Raw genomic sequence first — 19,665 nt, 5'->3', positions numbered from 1 at the left:
TATATTCATTTAGTATTCCTCATTTTTTTCAAGATGCATCTTCAAATATCTTGAAAAAATGGGGAGTAGTAGATGTCTACTTACTGTAACACCTTGGATAACTAAGACCGTTACACTATGTATTTAAAATAGTGCAAGACTCGCTAATCAAGTCGTTTGAACATAAATGTGTTTCTAAAGTCAAGTGACAGGATAGGGATAAAATGATCGTAACATGGTTGATTTTCATTACAATAAGAGTTTGATACATGGGATCCCAAAAATAAGATTTACATGGCAGATATAACCCTCAAAAGTTAATACAACAGCAGTCAATCTAAATGGAAAAATATAAATTTGAGCTTTAGTGCATGTAATTCCCTCGGCCATGGCGGTCGAGCAGTTGCCGATCTACACTCCGCCCCTAAAGCTCTCCAACTCATGGTTGGTCCAGCTTTCCCTTGCCTTTACCTGCACTACATAGCACTCGTGAGCCAAAGCTCAGCAAGAAAACTTTAATCAACAAGCATAGATAGCAACAAAGTGTATATAACAAATCTAGACCAACCAATGCAATTAACATCATAATATAAATGTTAAACTAAACAACAACAATGGTTTAATCCAGAAACCAACCCAAGCACCCCTAAACAAATTCAAACCCAACTAGAATTCAGTAATTAGAATCTAAAGTCTTACCTCAGTTGATAGCTTAACTCCTTAGCAATTCCTTGACTGTTCCTAGCTTAGTCTTCCCCAGATTTCTAGCTCAATTCTTCAATTTCTAAGCTTCAATTCTCAAACTTTTCCCAGCTTTCCCTTCAACACTCCAAAACCTTCAAGCCCAAGAGAGGGAGAGAGAGAACATGTAAGAGAGAGGGAGAGAGTGTTTGAGAATAATCCTAATGGTTCTGGCTATTTCCTAAAGTATCAGCTGAGTTGACCCTTTTAACCAAAAGACAAAATACACCTCAAGACTACTCAGCCCTCTAATTTCTCTTAAGGATAAAACGGTCATTTCCCACTAATTGCTCGAGTCGTCCTACAAATTCCCAATTAATCTCATCATGCCAAACTAACTACCAAATACTTACCCGTTACTTGATAAATCCTAAATATACATTAAACTTCCCAAAATACCCTTAAGCTCACCCCGAGCCGGGTATTAAACTCCGATGTGACTATTCTGCTAATCCGCTCACTAGGATTTCCCTGAGCCGTATACTGTGAATATATCCACATAATAATGTGGTCTCAATCATTGAACGCATATAATCACATGTATGCTCTAACGGGCCAAAACTACAGTATGCCCTTGTTGGGGTTTTATGCCCTAATTAAAACTCAAATTCTTTGTAATCTCATTTTATTATCAATAAAATAATAGAAATCATTTTTTGACTTGGTCAATCACTTTGCTCACATGTTTTATTTTCATGATTATTTATTTAATATAAACTTTTATTAAATCCCGAGCATATAAGCTAATCTTATTTATAGTAACGTAATCACAGTGGAATATAAATATGATTATATGTTCAAAAATAAGTTAGTCCTAAGATTAGTCAGTGCACCGGATTTACACTGACTTGCCAATCTACGATATGATCTACTTACACATTACAGTGTTATGTTCTTTCCAGAACATTAGCAAAGTAGATAAGATCGGATGTATTTGTTACATCGGACAGGACCGATATTGACAGTTGATAAGATAAGTAAACATACCGTTATTATCTATTCTAGTCCTATCATATAGTTGACCATAGGTCAATTCAATCTCAATTCTGAGTGCTTAGTATTCTAACTGATTGTATTATTTGAGTTCTTTGACTTGTTCGTTACCAGCTTACCCTACGGACTAGCCCATACTTACATCTTGGGAACTCGGTAGTATAATTGAGTGGGAGTGTTAATCATAGATATGAACATCTATAGCTTCTGATGAAGAAGTGAAACGATGGTTTCCTTTTAGTTTGGTTCAAGGTGTTAAATGATAGAGATCTCATTTCAGTAATTAAATTAGTTTACTGAAATATCATTTACAAGGAACTAAGTGTTTTAAGGATAAAATACAATGAGGGGTAAAACGGTATTTTAGTCCTATCTCATTGTAGACCGTCTATAGAGGATTGAGTGACAATTATGGTTGTAACAATGGATAATTAATAGCGTATCTATATTTGTTATAGAGTGTTCTATGAATTCAAGAGTGCAATTCCAAGTCTATAGTGGAGTCGCGAGGAATTAATAAGTTAGTAAATTTATTTGTTAGATTTATGATAACTTATTGGAGCTTGATTTCATAGGCCCATGGTCCCCATTGTACCTTGGATAAAATCATCTAGATAGTCTCAATTAATTGATTTAATCATCAATTAGAATTATCAAAGTTGACCAGGTCAATTTTGGATAGTTTCACAGAGTTGTGTAATTTTGAGAAGAAAAGAGAAATTATGGCAGATTTATTAATTAAGATAAATTGGTATCTAAATTAATAAATAAATTTAAATCAAGGTTCAAATTATAAATAATTAATTTGATAAAGGATTTAAATAATTATTTAATTAATTAAATCAATAGAAAATAATACAGGTCTTGATTTTAAGTCCAATGGGCTTATAATCAAATGGGAAATTTCACGGGCCTATAGCCCATGATAATTTCGACCTAGGGCTTCAAAATGGCTGTTATTTTATTGATTTTTTAATTAAATTAAATGGCCTAATTGAGTCTATAAAAAGAGTGCTTATAGAGAAGTCAAAACAAGGGTTTTTGATAAGTAAGATTTTCTGATAGTTTTATATTCTCTCTAAACACAAGTCCTTTTCTAAGCCTCTTTGTATTTTCTCTTCTTCTCTCTATATCTATCTCATGTGTTGAGAATTTCCCACACTAGTCTAGGTGGTTCTAAGGATACATTGGAAGATCGTGAAGAAAATAGAAGATCGGTTCAGTTTCTTGATAATACTCTGCGACAGAAAGGATACAAGAGTTAGAGAAACTGAAGGAAGGACTCTTAATTCCGCTGCGTATACTGTAAGTATTATATTGTTTGTTTCTCTTAGAATTCAATTTAGAAACATGTTTTAGGCTATCTCGTATTAATTTGTTTAATACTAGATATACATGAAAATAAATAAAGATCCTGTATAAGTTTTTTCCAACAGCCCTTACAAACAAGAACATGCCCACATGTATATTTAATACTCATAAACATGCATATAAATATATTCATATTATCATATAAAATCACGCATGCCACATAGTCACGCATTTAACCAATTAATCACACATATATCCAATTATGCCATCCCGTCATGCTAATCAAGGTTCTAAACCTTATTAACATTTTTGGGACGTCACAACTATCCCTTTCTATTGAGAATTTCTTCCTCAAAATTCACCTGAACAACTCGAGATACTGATCTCTCGTAGTCAACTCTAACTCCTAGGTCGCTTTCTTGACCTTTCTATCCTCCATAAGACTTTGACTAGAGGAATCATCTTATTCCTCATAATTGTATCTTTTCTGTCTAAGATCTGAACTGGTCGCTCCTCATACGATAAATCGGTCTGTAGCTCCAGATCCTCATATCCCAATACATGGGTCGTATCTGAGACGTATTTCCGAAGCATTGATGTGACGCCCCACATCACTATGGCTGCTTTCTTGACCTTTCTATCCTCCATAAGACTTTGACTAGAGGAATCATCTTATTCCTCATAATTGTATCCTTTCTGTCTAAGATCTGAACTGGTCGCTCCTCATACGATAAATCGGTCTGTAGCTCCAGATCCTCATATCCCAATACATGGGTCGTATCTGAGACGTATTTCCGAAGCATTGATGTGACGCCCCACATCACTATGGCTGCTTTCTGGAATGACGACTGACCCTACAAACCAACACGAGTCTTTTCATCGTGCTTTGTCCTCACTCACATGCTTCCTAGGAAAACTTCCCAGGAGGTCACCCATCCCTAGATTACCCCAGGTCAAGCACGCTTAACCATGGAGTTCTCAAGTGATGGGCTACCGAAAATAAGATGCACCTTGTTGATATAGGTAGTACCCATCAATCCATTTAAGCCATCTTCAACTGTGTAGTCCCATACCTACACAGTCTTAGAATCATCACACTTGACCTTCCCCAGGCGGTGTGGGAATACACAGCTTACCCGGTCTTTCCCCTTACGGATCACGGGATTCTGGCTGTCACAATCACCCCCCCTCTTACGGGCCCGACGTCCCTGTCGGCCACACTTCCGGCTGGGTCAAGGCTCTGATACCATTTGTGACGCCCCACGTCACTGTGGCTGCTTCTGGAATGACGACTGGCCCTACAAACCAACACGAGTCTTTTCAGCGTGCTTTGTCCTCACTCACATGCTTCCTAGGAAAACTTCCCAGGAGGTCACCCATCCCTAGATTACCCCAGGTCAAGCACGCCTAACCATGGAGTTCTCAAGTGATGGGCTACCGAAAAGAAGATGCACCTTGTTGATATAGGTAGTACCCATCAATCCATTTAAGCCCTCTTCAATTGTGAAGTCCCATTCCTACACAGTCTTAGAATCATCACACTTGACCTTCCCCAGGCGGTGTGGGAATGCACAGCTTACCCGGTCTTTCCCCTTACGGATCACGGGATTCTGGCTGTCACAATTGAGATATCGTGAACCCCTGATAATGACGGTAGCAGAGCCAATATGTAGGCTACCTGCCCGATCCTCTACAGGATCTCAAAAAGTCCTATGAATCTACGGCTCCTCACCTCTCGCAATGGTGAAACTCGCAGAAACACGTGATCCCCCACCTGGAACTCCACGTCCCTACGCTTAGGATCAGCGTAGCTTTTCTGTCTGCTCTACGAAGCGAGCATTCAAGCTCGGATCTTCTCAATAGCTTCATTAGTCCTCTGAACCATCTCCAATCCCAAATACTTCCTCTCCCCCATCTCATCCCAATGAATGTGTGATCTACACTTCCTTCCATATAACATCTCGTATGGAGCCACTCCAATCGTTGATTGATAACTGTTGTTGTACGAAAACTCAATCAACGGGAGGTACTTACTCCAAGATCCTTCGAAGTCTAGCACACATGCTCTAAGCATATCCTCCAATATCTGAATTTTCCTCTCAAACTGCCCATCTGTCTGAGGATGAAAGGTTGTACTGAACTTCAATTGAGTTCCCATAGCCCTCTGTAAACCACCCCAAAACTTGGAGGTAAATATGTGATCCCGGTCTGATTCTATAGACTTAGGAACCCTATGGAGACGTGCAATCTCCCTCACATACAAGTCTGCATACTGATCCACAGTATAGGTCGTTCTTACTGGCAGAAAGTGAGCTGACTTGGTGTACCTATCTACTATCACCCACACCAAGTCATGTTGCCCCACTGTCCTGGGTAAACCTCCCACAAAATCCATGATAATATCTTCCCACTTCCACTCGGGAATACCCAAAGCCTGTAACAACCCAGCTGGTCGCTGATGTTCAGTCTTTACCTGCTAACAGGTTAATGAATAAGATAATTAAATAATAATAAATTAATATAATAATTATATTATTAAATAATTAAATAATAATTATTATAATATGAATTCAATACAACTAAACTCGAATAAGTTGTGCTTCATAAATGTATAGGTAATTATATATTAACATTTAATATTAAACTTTTTACAATAATCTTAAAATGTGTGATATCGTAATTTCAGCAAATCATAAGACTTTGTAAGGCATCATAAAATATGTTGAGAAAATATTTAATTTTTGTTGATTTTCTCTTTGGTGATAAAATTTTATGACAAAAGATATGTGTAGAAAAATGTATAATATATTGTCAATGTTCTCGGAATTTTCTGAATGTCATTTGCAGGCTTTTAAATTTTTGGGATAGCTTAGAATATAGTCATTATACTGCCAAAAATTTAGTGAAGTTAGGGGGCTAAATAAATAATTAAATAATAAATAAAACTTTGAATAATTAGACTTAACAAAATAAATTAAAGAATAAATTAAAAAATTAACGCGAAGGTTCCCGGATATTTCGATTCATGGGAATCAGTGCCTCAACAATACAAGGTCCAAGTCCTTTGAATGATCTAGGTAAAAAAAATATTAAATGATTTATTTAAAATGTGTCTTTAATATAGCTTGTTTATTTTTCAATGTGGTGGTATTATCAAATAGAGGGTCGCAATGATTAATCAAAGTGTAAAGATGGTATCGATCGAGAGATGAAAGATCGATACCGTCATAAGAAAACATTAAGATGCAAACACTTTGAAAAATACTATAAAGGACCAAATGATTGGGACAAGGTTCTAAACAACCCAACCAATGATGTTTCCAATGAGGAGTGGAAGTAGATCTTTCAGTTATTTACAAGTTCGAATTTTGTTGTGCGCTCCCTAAAGAACAAGGAAAATCGGCAGAAACAAAAGTATTCTACAACGTATGGTACAAAATCGCTGGTGGCCATCTATCACAAAAGAGTAAGTGAAAGTTAAAATGTTATCAAAATTATTTTCTTTAGAATTACATGTTCTCTAACATTTTGGTTATATTTTTTAGGCGAACCCGGACCTTATTGAGTCATGGAAGGAATACCACTGGAAGAAAACAACTAATGATTTTGTGAACGACGATGCTCACCAAGATTATGTAAGTTTAAATTATGTTTTTTAATATTCATAGAGTTATATATATATATATTGTTAGTTTCTCTCACGTTTTCTAAAAATAAGGAAAACTGAAGGCTGATTTTGAGTTACAAACTCAGCAAGCATCTAGTGTCGCTTCCAATGATGATGGTTCGACAACAATTAATCAAGTGGAGGTGCTACAAAAAGTACTAGGTCAAAGGCGTGGACACGAGAGAGGAGTGGACTGCAAATTGAAGGGGTCGAGGTCTTCATCTACCCAACGCTCTCACTTCAGCGAGTCTCAAACCCCTCCTCAACATTCATCTTAACAAATAGAAAATTCGGAGAATAAGCTAAATAATTTGACTGGCCAAGTTAATTTCTTGTCTCAATTTCTTCCACCTTCATTTCGTCCACCAAACATTCAGATGACGCATATACCTGACAGCGACAATATTTATAGAGCTTCGTCTTCTCAAGCTCCTGCTCTAGCTTATCCTTCCATGTATGGGGCAGCGTCGTCTCAACCTATATGGCACCTCCATACATGTACGAAGCAACACCATCACCTTATATGTATTCGATTCCACCGTAGACGCAGCCACCGTAATCCTACATGTATGGAGCAGGATCGTCCACATTACCTCCCCAATATCCCTGGCTGATGCCATCGCCGCAGCCACTACAACTGCAAAATGAAGACAATATGGAGGACGAGGCACTTGATTTAGGAGACTAGGTTTATATTATTGTTAGTTATTGTTACATCATATTAACAATATGGATATTTGTTATCTTAATGAACTAATTTGAATATTTAATATAATATTTTTATTTTTAATATATTTGTTTTCAATTATTTAAATTTTAATTATAAAAATAATTTTATTATTTTCTTATAAACAAAAGGTATTGCCCCTAATAATCAAGTATCAAGGGTAACTGATGACATATCATGAGCGACACATTGACCAAAAATTATACCACATGTGAAAAAATTTGGGACGACATCTCAACTTTTAGTTGGATTATTATGGGCGACCCATTAGTCATCTCTAATGTACACCATTAGGCGCATTTTATTTGGGGCGACACATCAAGGACGACATGCATAGCCCCTAAAACTGATTTTTGTTGTAGTGATTAAAATCAATATGTCACATAGATCGATTGGTTTAAATTTCTAAACAATTTTATCACCACGTGATTGAAAATGAATGGTTAAGATTTGAAAAGATGACAATAAAAAGAGACCATTTTTGCCAGTCATATCAATATATATTTATATATATACTAGGTAAAATCAACGTACAATGTACGTTTGTTTAGTTTTAAAGTTGTAAACATTGTCTATAATTTTAATAAAAATTAATTCACTGTTTTAATATATATATATATATAATAGAATGAATTATATTTCTATAGTATATATAAATATTTATATCAATAATCTCTACATATATGATATCTAAACATAACGTTGATATAGATATATATTTACATGACTACATGACATATATATAAAATACAATAATATTTAAAAAGAAATTAATAATAGAAATTGTACGCCCTAAATATCCACGGGTTATTAGCGAGCTGGAAAATGGCTTAATTCTATCAGCCACGTGGAAGCCACCTACCCGGAGCTTCTGTTGCGGGTCTCTACCTCTCTAGCTCGAGATAGCCAAAGGTTTAGTGAGTACTAAGGCATCGGGTCAGCAGTGTGGACCCCACGAGCTGAAACTACATCAAACTTAGGGAACGAGCTTGAGTTAACACCTCCGACTCTTTATAAAGTCAACTACGCAATTTAAACGTGCATATATCAGACATCACGTGTCTACTCCATTCCTGAATTCTCGGACACGCAACATAAACGTGCGTGTTCAGACACCCCACGACTGGTTTGGGCCATACGGCCCATTATCCCCCTTACTTATTGATTAGACCACACTTCATTGTTAGGTTTTAGGAATTACTCATGAATGTCGCAGAAGTGACATGATGGGTAAGAAGGTCACGGGATGACCTCATTTGCCAACACCCAGGTGTCCTCTCCCTATAAATATGGAGACCCTGGGAGTTGCAAGGGATGGGTGTAACGACCTCCTTTCTTAACATACATATATAGTGTAAAAACAAATTTTAACCTAAATATGACAATACTGAAATTCTGAATTTACAAAAACTTTATTAAACAATACATAAATAATGTTTATAACCTCAAACCACACAATACTCACAACTAAATAAAAACTTTATCTTACATACAAATCTTAATACTTTTATAAATCATTTTCGTGGCGTTACTACACCTTAACGTAGAAATGAAAATGTATCCAACTGATAAATTGAAAAGCTTTATGTAAATTACAAAGTTCATGAAATACTTTTAAAGCTTTAAGTAAATGATAAAGTTCACAAAATACTTTTAATGAAATATAATAAAACCAAGTTTCTTGTTTATTTATAAAATAGCATAGCAGAACTCCACTCCCTTCAGGTCAGCCCCATATGTACAGTCATGTTGGCTCCACGTATACTCATCAATGATTTATATTTGGGGCCTCTTACCTACAATACAAAACATTAACTGATGAGCTAAGGCTCAGTAAGCAGAATAACTACCTCATATGCATTAAAATAAACGTGCAACATGTTATGTATTTTCTTTCTTTCACTTTCCTTTCTTTTGGGCCCTAGAGGATGCTGCTGCCGGCATTACATAGGGAATCACATTCCCACCTGAACATAAACATGATAATAGGGAATTTCTCCCTCATAAACATTCATTATATAGGGACGTACATCTCCCTCCTTACATTCTTGGGACGTAGGTCTCCCAAGCAGCACCTCTACTTTAACACTTTCAATAACTTGTTTGTGAACATTAAGCGTGCTTATGCATAAGAAATATAACATTCTTAAAAATAACTTATGCATAACAACATGTCAGAATAACATATAAAGCATATAAATGCACATAAGATACATAAAAGACTTGTATTGTAGATGAGGATTCTACTTACCTTGCGTCTTGATAAAACAACCGAAATTGTTAGCTTCCTGGTAAAAACACAAACTATTAACTTACATAAAATCTACATGATGTAATTTTAGTTTATAATTGTTGTTATTCTATTTTTCTCTTCTTCTTATTTTATTGTTTATTTTATGTCCAGGCATATGGTCATACTATAATTTTCCATGGCAAGATCCCGGTCTAAAAGTCGTGGTCATGGTCATACGGAAATGTCCAGGTCATAGTATCAGTCCATAATAATAGGGAATAAGGTCATATAATAAAAGTCCAAATAGTCCAAAGTGTGACCATAGCCTATATAAGTTTAGTATTATAAAGATACATAAAAAAAATAGTTTATATTTCAATTTTGGCATTTGTAAAATATGACGACATGGTAAAATAATCCATATATAAATTTTAGCATTTTAATGGCATAGTAAAGTAATCTATATAAATTTTGGCATTATAATGGCATGGTAACATAATCCATATATAAATTTGGCATTATAGTAAAATAATCTATATATAAATTTTTGGTATTATAACGGCATAGTAAAATAATCTACATATAACTTTTGGCATTATAACGTCATAGTAAAATAATCTATATATAAATTTTGGCATTATAACGGCATAGTAAAATAATCTATATATAACTTTTTGCATTATAACGGCATAGTAAAATAATCTATACATATATAATAACTAAATAACTGAAAAGAAAGGCTCGGGAAGAGCTTACCTAAAAGGTTTTCGTAGGCTAGCGTTACGGACAGAACTTCGCCTAGATCTCCGAGGTTTAGAACTTTAGAAGGATGTTAAGAATATTTTTGGGTAGAGTAAGAGAAAGGAAATGAGGTTTTTGTGATTTCAAGATGAGTTTTGGAAGGGCTATTTATAGGAAAAACTTGGGATACTATTCTAATAAAATATTAAAAATAATAAGCATAGTGGAATAATAACATATTCAATATATCAAGCATAGTAATTTGCTTAAGTCATCAATGTGTCACTACTGCATCAACATGTGGAACCCATGGGGTGGACCCCGTTGTGGGACCCATGTGGACCCTACTGTGGGATCCTTGCGGACCCCACTGTGGGACCCACTATGAATAGTACCTGGTGAATAGTAAAAAATGAAAATTTCCCAATCTTCTTATATTACTTAGTCTAGCATTTTTGACTCACAAACTTTTCTGAAAAAGTTTCTCTAACACCCATAAATTAATTATTCCCACTTGTTGGTTACTTCAACAACTTAGAATTGTTAATACCCCATAATAGAAAACAACTACACCCCCAACGGTCATGAACACTATTCACCAACGGTCATAAACGGCTAGTTTTTGCCCTATAAATACTTGTTCCTTCAACCATTTATTTGCACAACTTCTTCATCTCTTAACCTTCTAGATAAAATTCATCATCAAAACATGAATTTCTCTTTATTTTTCATAACTTTAGTGATTGTTTGCTTGTATTTAGCATCATTCTATGGGTATTATACTAATGAAATGCCCATGAATGTTATAGTTGCATATTCATTAGTTATTCTTCCACTTTACTTAATAGCTCTAACATTCGGTTAGCATTGTAATGCACTCAAAAATGAATAAAAAATATCTTCTCTTATCTTTCATAATTGTTATAATTTGTAAAAAGAAAATGGGAGTTACAATGGGTTTTCTAATTTTTAAAAAAATATCCTGTAAGGAATTTCAGAGATATATCAATAATATTAGCTGGTGGACTAGAAGGATTTTAACATTTGAACCACCTAAAAAAATATTCGAGTTATAATCTTCCTTGGAGATTATTCATCTATTACGGTTCATCACTTAGCACTAATCCCTCTCCTTATTTATATAATTATTTGTTGCCGAAGAACCGCGTCAACAGAAATAAAATAATAATAGAAAAAGCCATAATGTAGACAATAGTATATATGCATCAACTATTTTTAGTTTTTAATATATCTCACAATGTCTTTTGATGAATTTGATGAAGAAAAAGAGCTACAATCACTTGATAAAAAACAAACTATCACACAAATTTATAAGATAAAAAATGGTATGTATGTCTTTATTATTTTTAAATAAATATGATTTAGGAATTTAAATTATCATAAAATATTTTTAAAATATCATATTTTAATTTATTTATATTTAAGTTTATATCTGTTCTAGTTTTTTTAATTTGGCAGTGACAACAAACAGAGTATATATTATATGTTTAATATAATATTAAGTTTAATTAAATTTTATTTAAGTTATAAAATATATGATTTTATTATTTTTAAATAATTATCATTGTAAAATATTTTATTTTAATTTTTTAATTATTATTTATTTAATTTTATTTAAATTTAAGTCAAATTGTTTTTAATGAATCATATGTTATATATTTATATATGTAAGGGCATTCACCTACCATCAGTTAAATTTTAATTATATTATTGGTGTCAATTTATATATATATATATATTTATGTCAAATCGATCATTTTCATCTGCAAATTAAACACGCGTAAGTGGTTTATATATCAAACTAATGATGTTATTATTACTTGTTGACATTTTGTGAGGATATACTGGTGGCCATGTGTATATATACACGTAACTAAATCTATGGTTATACTGAAAATTTCAAAGATAATCAACAACTAATAATGCTTTAGATTCTAGCTAAACTATACCATGTGTCCATATATATTACTTTATAAAGTTCAAAATAATAATAATACGTTTGCATGAGTACTTCAACGACCTTCTTATATATAAAGCTCAGTCCCACCTTAGTTCTTTCTTAATTATTATTGGCTTAATATATATATATATATTTAGTACACTTATTTAGTAAAGTTAACTAAGAGTTATGATTATAATGCTGGGCATATGTAAATTTTTTATTTAACGGTTTTTTAATTTTTTTTCGAAAATTTTAAAAGAATATTCTTATATATAATAGAATATTTTTATACTTAACGGTAGATTATAAACATGATTTAAACTTAAATCAAATTAAATAAATTAACTAAAATAAAATATTTTGTGTGATATTTTATTTTTTATCAAGTGATTGGAGCTCTTTTTCTTCATCAAATTCGCCAAAAGACATTGCGAGTTGCATTAGAAACTAAAAATAATTTATGCATGTATACTACTCTACACTATGACTTTTTCTATTCTTATTTTATTCTATTATTAATTTCTTTTTAAATATTATTGTAAAATATATACATGTCATGTAGCCATTTAAATATATATATATCTATGTCAATTTTGTGTTTTTATGTCATATATGTAGAGATTATTGACATAAATATATGTGTACTATAGAACTGTAATTCATTCTATTATATATTAAAAAAACAAAGTGAACCGATTTTCATTAAAATTACAGACAATGTTTTACCCTAATTTTTTAATACATTTATGTCATACATTATATTAAACATATTTTTTTTTATTTATTTAAAATTTATATGATGATTAAAAAATAATAAAAATAAATACATATTTGAATAAGCATGTTTATAACTTTAAAACTAAACAAACGTGCATTGCAAGCTATTTTTACCTAGTATATATATATATCTTCTATATAATAAGTGTGTTGATAACGGAAATTTTTTGTTTTAACGATTTTTTATTTTTTTTAATGTTAACTTTAACGGAATATTATTATATTTAACAGAATATTCTTATATGTAACGGTAGTTTGTAAACACTTAAACTTAAATAAAATAAAATAAATAATTAAGAAAATTAAAATAGGATATTTTTTAGATATTTTACCATGATAGTTATTTAAAAATAATAAATAATTAAACAAATTAAAATATGATATTTTTGAGATATTTTACAATGATAATTATTTAAAAATAATAAAATCATATATTTTGTAATTTAAATAAAATTTAATTAAACTTAAACTCATTTATTAGAATAATATCATATTAAACATATAATATAATCTACTGTGAATTAGCAACTAGATACAAACAAAGTGCAAAATATGTATGTTTGCTTAGTTTTATTTATAAGATTTATTAATTACTTTTATTAAATTTATATTAATGTCATATAAATTTCAAATAAATAAATAAAATATTATATATAAAAGAAATAACATAACCATATTAAATGAAAAATTAAACCAAAACAATGTTTATAATTTGTTTATAATATATATAATATGATAACTTTTTTAAACACAAATGATAATTTTTTTTAATAGAAATTTAAGTTATGTATTATATATATTATTATAATGATATTTTAGAATATTTAAATTTATATTAATATAAGTATTAAATATCTAGTTTTGTATTAAATATTGTTATAATAATATTTAAATTCATATTAATATAATTATTAAGTATCTAGTTTTGTATTATATATTTTTTTTATTTGAGAAATTATATTATATATTATTATAATAATGATATTTTACAACATTTAAATTTAAATTTGAAATATATTAATATAATTAATAAATATCTATTTTTAATTAATTTTTAAAATATATTCTATTAAATATTTAGAATATTTTATTAAAGTTAACAAAATAAATCGTTAAAATAAAAAATTTATGTTATGTAGATATTTTTTTATATAGAAGAGATATAGAAATATGATATTGTGTGCAATTAACTATGCGGTGTAGTTAAAAATCTCAATCATGATCCAATAAATAATATTTTAATTTATAAAACTTTTATTAAATATATACATAATTGTGTCTATTTGATACATCATTTTGTACATTTCATACAATAACTATATATAGTGTATATATCTTATTTTTGACATATATATAAAAATTTAAGAAAGATATGCAAGAAACTATACAAACTTAATTATCTGAAATATTTTTATATATATATATACAGTAACGGAGCCAATTACCGAGTTAGGACACTAGCCCACTAAATATTTGCTCTATTTTTTAATTTATATTTAAATTAAATTAAAAAATATTACTGTAATTTAAAATTTTACAAAAAAATTATAATAAAATCTCCTTATTAAAAATTAAAAATGCTATTAGCACCAAAAATTAAAGTGTGACATATATAATCGAGCCCATGCATCTTGACCACGTATTATAAATTACAGTATATCAGTATTAGTTTATTGCCTAACTATTTTTTTAATCAAATTAACAATAATGTACGCACTTACACTATTATATAAATTAATTGTGTACGTACCATATATATTTTTGCGAGAAATTAACAATAATTTAAATGCAAATATATATTTATATAAATATTTATATATGTTCCACACGTGTGCTGGGAATTTTATTTAAAATTAATAGTCATAATAAATGTTTATATCTCTTCTATATAATAAATATGTAAATAACAAAAATTATTAATTTTAATAGTTTTTATTTTTATTCAGATAATTTTAACATAATATTTTTATGTTTAACAAAATATTTATAATTTATTGTTAAATATAAAAATATTCTATTTAATAAAAAATCGTTAAAATAAAAAAAAAATCTTTATCAACGTACTATTTATACTGAGGAGATGTGCGTGTGATTACAAAGTGGAAAATATTGTGTGCAGGTGGGGTTTGATTTGATATATATAATGACTTTTAATCATATCATCTTTTTCTATGAGCTACTTACCATATAAAGTCGCTCACAAGAAACAATAATTAAGCACACCAACGGCACAAATTAAGATGACCAAATTAAAAGAAAAATGAGGTCAATATATTATACAAAACATAATAATATAATTTTCATATAAATATTCGAACTATATTTACAAAAACATTGTTGATTTTAGGGTCGTAATTAAAAAAATAAGATTAAATGCCCAAAATTAATCCTTGGCTTAGATTAAAATATAGTACTTTGTATGGCCACGCTTGGAAGCCGACTTGTTTTAGAATTAAAATAAAATAAATAGTATTAATAATATATAATGAACTAAATAATTAAGAAAAAAATAACAGCCACATACTGTGATTGAATGGATCAATGAAAACTATATGAACCATGTATTTGATCTCAAATGTCACTATTTTAGTTTTGCCCTTGTCTTATATATACATATACATGTATATAATATATGAATTAATTATTTTTAATTTGGCACACATCACTAATAATTAGCTAGATTGTGTATAGTAAAAAAACATATATAATAAAATAATAAGAGAGCACATAATTAACTGTCTTTTTATATGATCTATATATAAATTGGTAGAAATATACTCGAGCTACATATTTTTGTCCCGTCATTGTAACAGTTACGTCAAATTATTTTCTTTTATATTTAAATATAAATTTCATTACATATATATACCAAAAACATGGTAATAATATCTGTTATTGTCATGCTCAAATTTTAAGTTACTATATAATAATAATAATAGAATGTCTTTCCTCTCCTAAAGTATCTACACAAAATTATAATATATAATTATGATACAATTTGAATTATTTTCTTATATATTATGGGTGATAATGTGATATCTAAGCAAATGACCGACTTTTCAATTTTTAATATATATATATATAAGGAAATTCTTATGACCAAATTCCAATTGTTAAGAAACTAAGTAATAAAAATGATCATTAATACTGTGTTAATTGACAATTGTGTAATATCAACTCAACTCAATTAAAAAATCCATAGATATTTACAAACTTAAGAATTTAGTTAAGTAGAATGAATTACGTACATCAACATAAATAAATATAAAAATAAAAGTATCGCCAACTACAGTACAAAAAAAGAATCTAACACATACAATACAAAACACAATTTTCTTCTTCTTCTTCTTCTTCTTCTTCTTCTTATTATTATTATTATTATTATTATAAGACAGTGATATGTATAATTTATGGAAGTATATACAAATCCAATGCGATAAATAATATATTAACGGGCTTTGAAACCAAGCCTGTATATTCTTGATGATAAAACTAACGGTCAGTCTTGACCAATATTAAGTAAGAACACCTCAATAATGGAGTTTTGTTTTCTTATAACATGATATTTGGGAATCAGTCACATCATTGTGACAAAGAATTAAATTAGCTAGTACTTTATGTCAAGTCCCAGATCGATTTTTTTAGGTAACTCAGACCCCAAAAACTGCATGCTCATCTTAATTTATCTCTATTCTATTGGTACATCTGTGCAAATAATTATAGTTCTAACTAGAAATCCCAAATGAAATATTATATAATAAAATACTATAATAATTGTAATTTTGGGATGATATCACGTTATATTATATACTACTTACCTAAATGTTGATCTTCAACAATATGCATATGCTATATAATTGTTGTGTTGTCACTCTTAACAACAACAATTCAACAATCAATTATATATATATATATATATCTTCTATATAAAAAATATGTATCTTTAACATAATATTTTTATATTTAACCGTAAATTATAAATATTGAAACTTAAATAAAAATAATTAAATAAATCAAAATAAGATATTTTTTAGATATTTTACAATAATAATTATTTGAAAATAATAAAATCATGCATTTTATAACTTAAATAAAATTTAATTAAACTTAATATTATATTAAATATATAATTTTTTGTCGTCACTCTAAAATTCAAAAACTAGAACAAACATAAACTTAAATAACAAAAAAATTAATTAAAATATGATATTTTAGATCATTTAAATACTTAAATTATATTTATTTAAAAATAATAAAAGCATACATATTATTTTTTATATCTTATAACTTTGTGTAATAGTTTAGTTTTTATCAAGTAATTACTCTTTTTTTCATCAAAATATTTACCAAAAGACATTACAAGATATATTAGAAACTAAAAATAGTTGATGCATATACTTTACTGTCTATACTATAACTTTTTTATATTCTTATTTTATTTCTATTATTAATTTCTTTTTAAATATTATTGTATTTTATATATATATGTATCATGTAAATATATATTTATGTCAACGTTGTGTTTAGATGTGTAAAGATTATTAATATAAATATTTATATTTACAATGGAACAATAGTTTATTTTATTATATATATATTAATTTTTAAAAAAATAATAAATTAATTTTTATTAAAATTATAAATAATATTTATAATTTTAAAACTAATCAAACATATATATTATAAGTTGCTTTTACTAGTATATAGACATACCTCCAAAAATATATAAATATAATATGATAATTATAGAGATTCGAAACACTTGTCAAGCTTTCCATATTATTAGGAACATTTTATTTTTATTTTTATCGGAAATACCATTTTGATTATGTTTTCTTGTGGATGTGTTAAGTAAACGAATGAAAACATCACAGGTAGGAAACGTACTAGAAACAAATTGAGTTGTGTTTGATTATATTTAGATACAATGTCTAAAAATTATTACTTGGTGAGATTTGAGTGAATGACAAGTGGGTACCTAATGAGAATTTTTGTCATTTTTTGCATCACAAAAAGTCACTTCACAAGACAAATAATTGTGTGTGCACACAGCTTTTCTTTTATACGATGTTAGGATAAGCTAGCTATATATGAAATATTGGCCACTCATGCATATGCTATATTAATTATAAGATCATTATATATATAAAGCTCTACATTGTGTATATATACAGAGAGAGAGAGAGAGAGAGAGAGAGAGATTCAATCAAAGATAGAATTAAAGACATCTTTAATCTTAATCACATGCATCACCGGCACAATTGACCAGACCAGAGTAATAATTATGATCCCCAAAGAGAAGTATCGAGTTGTCATTATTATCACATGACTAAATGCCCACCTAATATTATTGATTCTGTAGTTTCAGAATTTAATGGTGTTACTACCTTATTTGTACGTTGTGTTGTTCACTCTTTATTTTGGCTTTGCTTCTTTTGTATTTTATTACAGTTTATTCTCCTCCATTTTGATTAAGCTGACATGTTACGTACAACACTAAATCTTCGTTCCTTTTCTTTAAACTTCCCTTTAGAAGAAGAATACCGTGATGGATTTACTGGGAGAAAGTTAATGGAGCTTGATAACTCACTCACTTTGTGAGTTATTTCTTTGATAAATCATTAGGGTTACTATTAAGAAAGGGATAATCTAAGAGCCACATCCAGCAAAAAGACTAAAATTTGAGTTTAGTAAAATAGATTTTTTTTTTAATTCATTACATGTTACAAATTATATATTGTATATAATCTAGTCCAAAATATGTTAATCGATGATCATCTTTCTATTTACAATAATTTTCAATCCGATAAAACACACCAAAAGAAATACTTATGAGATTGCGCTTCTTTTGTGAGTTTGAACGTGATCTCTAATGATGACAGTGCATTTTTATTATAACTCTAGAGGGGAGGAGTTTAGTAAAATAGTTGATAGAGAAAAAAAATTGGTTTTTAACGTTTAAAATTTAATACGATAATATGTGTATGTGTATCCTAAGAGTTTTGTTATGTAACTTCTATATAGAAAAAAAAAAAAAAAAGGTGAAAATTACACCTAGTACCAAATTTAAGTTAACCTCTTTAATTTTTACATACTTTTTAAAACTCTTTGATTAATACTCAAACTATTAATGACTCTACCCATTATACAGTAGTCTAGTGGAACTCACAGTGGAATATTATTTAAAAAGGGAAGTAAATGACACGACAGAGGCAAAGATTGAGATTTTTACATTGGATTTCTAGTAGTGTTTTAAGGGTAATATGGGAAATGTGCTTAAAAAAGTGGGTAATATTCAACTAAATATTATTAGTAGCTATTTTTAGTTAACTAATCCTAAAACTGGGTATTTTTCAAGTTATCCCAAAAAAAAAAAACAGTGATTGGTGGTCCTTAAGAAAGAGTGTTTCACATGATTCATCTGAAAGTCTTAATAATTGCCGGAGAATCCATGTAAAAGTCTTAATAATTGCCGGAGAGTTGTATTTCTATTCAACATTAGTATGATATCCAAAAAAATCAAAATTACACAC

Source organism: Humulus lupulus, chromosome 6 (genome assembly GCF_963169125.1).
Source record: "Humulus lupulus chromosome 6, drHumLupu1.1, whole genome shotgun sequence".
NCBI classification, from domain to species: Eukaryota; Viridiplantae; Streptophyta; class Magnoliopsida; order Rosales; family Cannabaceae; genus Humulus; species Humulus lupulus.
The sequence above is the reverse complement of the archived record's forward strand: the minus strand, read 5'-3'. Positions refer to the sequence as shown.